We start from the raw sequence: 7731 nt of genomic DNA on the forward strand, positions 1-7731 counted from the left end.
ACATTTTAACCCTGCCGAATGCACTGTTTACTGATGGTAGTAGGCCTTCATGCAATTACATTATTATTATTATTACTATTACTATTATTATTATTATTATTATTATTATTATATATTTATATTAATATGATTTATTATTATTACATATTATTATTTATTTTTATTAAATAATTATTATACATTAACGTCAGGAGCAAAGGAGCACACTAAACAACGTTGAAATGACTGTAGTAATTGAAAATGCATTAAAGCAATTTTTGTTCTATAAAATGTTTGCTTTAACATTCATACTTAAGGTATCAGAAGAGTATGATCAAGACAATAATATCCTCTCTGCCTCCCTCCCTCCCTCCCTTCCTCTCTCTCCCCCCCGCCTCTCTCTGTTTCTTCTCTCTCTCTCTCCCTTTCTTTCTCTCTGTCTCTGTTTATTTCTCTCTCTCTTTTTTTTTTTTTTTTTCATTTAGCAGATGCTCTTATCCAGAGCGATTTACAGGAGCAATTAGGATTAAGTGCCTAGCTCAAGGGCACATCGGCAGATTTTTCACCTAGTCAGCTCTGGGATTAGAACCAGCGACCTTTCGGTTACTGGCACAACGCGCTTAACCACTAAGCTACCTGCTTTTCTTGTTGCAACAGGTCACAAATCTTGCTGCTGTGGTGGTACACTGGTATTTCACCTAATAGATATGGGAATTTATCAATATTAGATTTGTTTTCAAAAAAAATTGTTTGTCTGTGTAATCTGAGGGAAATATGTGTTTCTGATATGGTCATACAGCTGGCAGGAGGTTAGGAAGTGCAGCTCGGTTTCCACCTCATTTTGTGGGCAGTGGGCACATAGCCTGTCTTCTCTTGAGAGCCAGGTCTGCCGATGGCAGCCTCTCTCAATAGCAAGGCCATGCTCAGTGAGTCTGTATATAGTCAAAGCTTTGCTTAATTTTGGGTCAGTCACAGTGGTCAGGTATTCTGTGGTCAGGTGTACTCTCTGTTTAGGGCCAAATAACATTTCAATTTGCTCTGTGTTTTGGTTGATTCTATCCAGTGTGTCAAATAGTTATCTTTTTGCTTTCTCATAATTTGGTTGGGTCTAAATGAACCAGCTCTCTCTCTCTCTCTCTCTCTCTCTCTCTCTCGCACTCTCTCTCTCTCTCTCTCTCGCGCACTCTCTCTCTCTCTCTCTCTCTCTCTCTCTCTCTCTCTCTCTCTCTCTCTCTCTCTCTCTCTCTCTCTCAATTCAATTCAATTCAAAGGGCTTTATTGGCATGGGAAACATTCAGTTGAAGTCGGAGGTTTACATACACTTAGGTTGGAGTCATTAAAACTCGTTTTTCAACCACTCCACACATTTCTTGTTAATAAACTATAGTTTTGGCAAGTTGGTTAGGACATCTACTTTGTGCATGACACAAGTCATTTTTCCAACAATTGTTTACAGACAGATTATTTCACTTATAATTCACTCTATCACAATTCCAGTGGGTCAGAAGTTTACATACACTAAGTTGACTGTGCCTTTAAACAGCTTGTAAAATTCCAGAAAATGATGTCATGGCTTTAGAAGCTTCTGATAGGCTAATTGACATAATTTGAGTCAATTAGAGGTGTACCTGTGGATGTATTTCAAGGCCTACCTTCAAACTCAGTGCCTCTTTACTTGATATCATGGGAAAATCAAAAGACCTCAGAAAAAAATTATAGACCTCCACAAGTCTGGCTCATCCTTGGGAGCAATTTCCAACGCCTGAAGGTACCACGTTCATCTGTACAAACAATAGTACGCAAGTATAAACACCATGGGACCACGCAGCCATCATACCGCTCAGGAAGGAGACGCGTTCTGTCTCCTAGAGATGAACGTACTTTGGTGCAAAAAGTGCAAATCAATCCCAGAACAACAGCAAAGGACCTTGTGAAGATTCTGGAGGAAACAGGTACAAAAGTATCTATATCCACAGTAAAACTTGAGTCCTATATCGACATAACCTGAAAGGCCACTCAGCAAGGAAGAAGCCACTGCTCCAAAACCGCCATAAAAAAGCAAGTCTACGGTTTGCAACTGCACATGAGGACAAAGATTGTACTTTCTGGAGAAATGTCCTCTGGTCTGATGAAACAAAAATAGAACTGTTTGGCCATAATGACCATCGTCATGTTTGGAGGAAAAAGGGGTTGGCTTGCAAGCCAAAGAACACCATCCCAACCGTGAAGCACGGGGGTGGCAGCATAATGCTGTGGGGGTGCTTTGCTGCAGGAGGGACTGGTGCACTTCACAAAATAGATGGCATCATGAGGAAGGAAAATTATGTGGATATATTGAAGCAACATCTCAAGACATCAGTCAGGAAGTTAAAGCTTGGTCGCAAATGGGTCTTCCAAATGGACAATGACCCCAAGCATACTTCCAAAGTTGTGGCAAAATGGCTTAAGGACAACAAATTCAAGGTATTGGAGTGGCCATCACAAAGCCCTGACCTCAATCCTATAGAAAATGTGTGGGCAGAACTGAAAAAGTGTGTGCGTGCAAGGAGGCCTACAAACCTGACTCAGTTACACCAGCTCTGTCAGGAGGAATGGGCCAAAATTCACCCAACTTATTGTGGGAAGCTTGTGGAAGGCTACCCGAAACATTTGACCTAAGTTAAACAATTTAAAGGCAATGCTACCAAATACTAATTGAGTGTATGTAAACTTCTGACCCACTGGGAATGCGATGAAAGAAATAAAAGCTGAAATAAATATTTATATTATTCTGACATTTCACATTCTTAAAATAAAGCGGTGATCCTAACTGACCTTAGGGAATTTTTACTAGGATTAAATGTCAGGAATTGTGAAAAACTGAGTTTAAATGTATTTGGCTAAGGTGTACTGTATGTAAACTTTCGACTTCAACTGTATGTTTACATTGCGAAAGCAAGTGAAATAGATAATAAACAAAAGTGAAATAAACAATAAAAAATGAACAGTAAACATTACACTCACAAGTTTCAAAGGAATAGACACATTTCAAATTTCACATTATGTCTATGTACAGTGTTACAGTCTCTCTCTCCTTACACACACCAGGGGAGATGGTGTTCAGAAAAATGGGTGGAACTAAGAAAACGGACCAGGGAAGGAGGCAGTGGCAGGTAGCCTAGAAGTTAAGCGCGTTGGGCCAGTAACTGAAAGAAAACGGACCAGGGAAGGAGGCAGTGGCAGGTAGCCTAGAAGTTAAGCGCGTTGGGCCAGTAACTGAAAGAAAACGGACCAGGGAAGGAGGCAGTGGCAGGTAGCCTAGAAGTTAAGCGCGTTGGGCCAGTAACTGAAAGAAAACGGACCAGGGAAGGAGGCAGTGGCAGGTAGCCTAGAAGTTAAGCGCGTTGGGCCAGTAACTGAAAGATTGCTGGTTTGAATCCTTGATATTAACGAGTGTCTTGTCCGGGACAAGTAAAACACATTTTTGGACAAGAACAATATAGATTTAAGTTAAAAAATCACAATATCAAACAATTCCTCCAATCAGAATTGGATCAGAGAGGCCAACATTGGAATAATATTAAAATCTATTTTTAATGTACAGAAATAAAAAAGCCTAAATGTCAAAGTGTAGGCGACATGCAGGCTACATACAGCCTCATGTCCAAACCGATGCTTACATGAGGGAGGTGCCAGAAAATGTAGCCAAACTTTAATTACACTTTTAATTACATAAATATAGGATAAGCTAAACACCAGTCATGTTTGACAAAATATAATAAAGGATCTTTAACATTAATGTCTAAAGGCTTGATTCTGTCGACATACTCGAGGCACGGTTCGTTCAGATCATATGGTCACAAGACCGGAGAGTGAAGGACAGTACCTGCCCTGTTGCGCACAGCACATCACCCACCTTGAATCTGAGAGGAGGTGTCAGCATTTTGAAACTATTTAACCATAAACGTAATTGTTTACCTGGACGTTTTATGTAATTTCAAGAAGCATGTCTTACCTTGTTTCAAAGTAGCCTAGCCTAGCCAAAATACGACCATAGAAATGTTGAGGGAATTATTTTATAAACACTTAATATGCCATTGAAACCAGCATTTTTCTCATGTTCTATTGGTTTTCCAATCAACGTTATTTGATTGACCAGCAGCCAAAGACACAATCCTAGTCATAGTAACCCATGCTAGTTGATTCATCATGATCATTTGATCATTTGATTTCTAACGGATGTTTTCATCTCTGTCAAGTGAAACTGTTGGCACGTGCGCTGCGGTTTTGAGAATGGGTGTTTTCCCTCTAATTGTATTTTGGAACATTCCCGGGTAGCCTACAGCCATGTGCGCGTTGGTGAGTTTATAATATGAAGAAATACAACATTTGAAGTTAAACGGTCTGTTGCATCAGGCTCATTGCTTTTTTCTAAAAAAAATTATATGCAATGGTTGTATGATTTTAGATTTGTCATCCCAGAACTGTCCCAGAGTCTGTTTTGAACAATGTACATATTTGTTATCATCCCAGGGATGCCAGTTGACATACATTTGGTCATGGCTAGAAGGGATCCAGCTTTTGTGAAATGAATGTCAAAAGTTGAAATGTTTTGCATTCAAGCTAATCCTAACCCGAACACTTTTCCTAACCTTTACTTAATTATCTTAACCTGATACATTAATTATCCTAACCTGCTGTGTAAGTTCTCCTAACCTGCTATGAAAAGTCAAATCTGACATGAATTTGACAAAAGCTGGATCCTTCTAGCCATGACCCATACATTTCGAGCAATTGGAGGGAATTATTTTATTAAGACTACCAATGGTGGCCAACCATCCTCCAGGAGAGCCTTAAAGGAGCTGTGTTGTATTTGAGAAGGGCTTGAAAATGCAAAGAAGCCAATAGGCAGAGTGTAGCCTCCATTTTTGTCTGAATCTGTATGGTAAAAAAGATAGTAATGCTTTTTATTTTGTAAAGTGGTTCCTTGCATCATACAATGATGTAAGAATGGTGTAGAAAATCAGTCCTACTTGTCTGAAGGACAAGTGGCTTAAAAAGTCAAGCCCTGCCCGAGCCGACTAGGTAAAAAAATCTGTCGATGTGCCCTTGATTCCTTGAGCAAGGCACTTAACCCTAATTGTTCCTGTAAGTCGCTCTTGATAAGAGTGTCTACTGAATGACTAAAATGTAAATGTAGAAAGCAATCTAAGTTTAAAACTGCCACCTGTCAAAGCGCCTCTTCTGAAAAGTACTATGGTTTTAGACCTCTTTCACCTTACCCTCAGGAAGGGAAGAGTGCATGGACTAATAGTCCTGATTCACAAGGAGAGTCCCTTTTATCATACAGTGCATTTGGAAAGTATTCAGACCACCTTGCGTTACAGCCTTATTCTAAAATTGATTAAATAAAAATAATTCATCACCAATCTACACACAATACCCCTTAATGATAAAGCGAAAACAGGTTTTATAGAAATCTTAGCAAATGTATAAAAAAACTAAAACAGAAAAACCTGATTTACATAAATATTCAGACCCTTTGCTATGAGACTCGAAATTGAGCTCAGGTGCATCCTGTTTCCATTGATCATCCTTGAGATGTTTCTACAACTTGATTGGAGTCCACCTGTGGTAAATTCAATTGATTGGACATGATTTGGAGAGGCACACACCTGTCTATATAAGGTCCCACAGTTGACAGTGCATGTCAGAGCACAAACCAAGCCATGAGGTCGAAGGAATTGTCCGTAGAGCTCAGAGACAGGATTGTGTCGAGGCACATATCTGGGAAATGTACCAACAAAATGTCTGCAGCATTGAAGGTCCCCAAGAACACAGTGGCCTTCATCATTCTTAAATGGAAGAAGCTTGGAACCACCAAGACTCTTCCTAGTGCAGGCCGCCCGGCCAAACTGAGCAATCAGGGGAGAAGGGCCTTGGTCAGGGAGGTGGCCAAGAACCCAAACGTCACTCTGACAGAGCTCCAGAGTTCCTCTGTGGAGATTGGAGAAACCTCCAGAAGTACAACCATCTCTGCAGCACTCCACCAATCAGGCCTTTGTGGTAGAGTGGCCAGACGGAAGCCACTCCTCAGTAAGGCACATTAAATTCCGCTAGGAGTTTTCCAAAAGGCACCTAAAGATTCTCAGACCATGAAAAACCAGGTCCTCTGGTCTGATGAAACCAAGATTGAACTCTTTGGCCTGAATGCCAAGAGTCACGTCTGGAGGAAACCTGGCACCATCCCTATGGTGGTGGCAGCATCATGCTGTAGGAATGTTTTTCAGCGATAGGGACTGGGAGACTAGTCAGGATCGAGGGAAAGATGAATGAAGCAAAGTACAGAGAGATCCTTGATGAAAACACGCTCCAGAGCGCTCAGGTCTTCAGACTGGGTTGAAGGTTCACCTTCCAACAGGACAACGACCCTAAGCACACAGCCAAGACAACGCAGGAGTGACTTCGGGACAAGTCTCTGAATGTCCTTGAGTGGCTCAGCCAGAGCCCGGTCTTAAACCTGATAAAACATATCTGGAGAGACCTGAAAATACCTGTGCAGCGACGCTCCCCATCCAACCTGACAGAGCTTGAGAAGATCCGTAGAGAAGAATGGGAGAAACTCCCCAAATACAGGTGTGCCAAGCTTGAAGTGTCATACCCAAAGGTGCTTCAACAAAGTACTGAGTAAAGGGTCTAAATACTTTCTAAAAACCTGTTTTTGCTTTGTCATTATGGGGTATTGTGTGTAGATTGATGAGGGGAAAAACGATTTAATCCATTTTAGAATAAGGCTGTAACATAACAAAATGTGGATAAAGTCAAGGTGTCTGAATGCACTGTATCTACAGTAGCGCAGATAGATTCAGTTCACATACTGTATGCAGGCGGACAAGGGGTGAGTCAGCCCAATGATGGGATGGATTGCCAGACTGTCCTCTCCTCTCTGGGTGCAGCGGGTTCATACACTCAGGCTTACCGGTAGATAGGCTTCGATCTGTTGAGGTTCTGAGAAGCGGCTATGTCTGTCCGTGCTTTCTGTGAGAGAACTCACAGCCTACCCACTGAGCACAGACGTCAGTTGAACATCTAGTTTTAATTTACATTTGGTTTAGTTGTCAACTAATGTGAATTTAAAAACAAAAATCACCATGTCATTGGATTTAGGTAAAAAGTTGGGTGAAAAAAGGACGAAAGTCCCTTACATTGATGACTTTTTGCTAATCTAATCAGTTTTCCACGTTGATTCAATGTCATCACATTGATTTTTTGGGATGAAATGACGTGTAAACAGCGTTGATTCAAGCAGTTTTTGCCCATTGGGTATAGTCTATTGCTGCTGCTGTTAGAATGTCACGACTTCCGCTGAGGCTGCCTCCCCTCCTTGTTCGGGCAGGTTTCGGTGTTCGTCGTCACCGGCTTACTAGCTGCTGCCGATTCATTTATCATCACTCCACTTGTCTTGTCTAATTAATCACACACACCTGGTCCTTATCCCAAATGTGTCATTGTATAAGTGTTCCCACTGCTTCCTTGTCTGTGTGGGTGATTGTTTGTTGTGAGCTGTGTGTAGCTCGGTTGAGCTACCCTTACCTTGTTGTTGCCAGGGTAGTATTTTTCCCCTGTGCCTGAGTGTTGTTGTCGCATGCTTGCGCAACTGTTTATCGACGGAATAAACTCTTTGGATGCGTATTACTCTCCTGCGCCTGACTCCTTCTATCACACGCATCACAGAATCACCCACCAACTATGGTGTCAGCGGGAGAAGAGCGC

The sequence above is a fragment of the Coregonus clupeaformis genome, chromosome 20 (genome assembly GCF_020615455.1).
Source record: "Coregonus clupeaformis isolate EN_2021a chromosome 20, ASM2061545v1, whole genome shotgun sequence".
NCBI classification, from domain to species: Eukaryota; Metazoa; Chordata; class Actinopteri; order Salmoniformes; family Salmonidae; genus Coregonus; species Coregonus clupeaformis.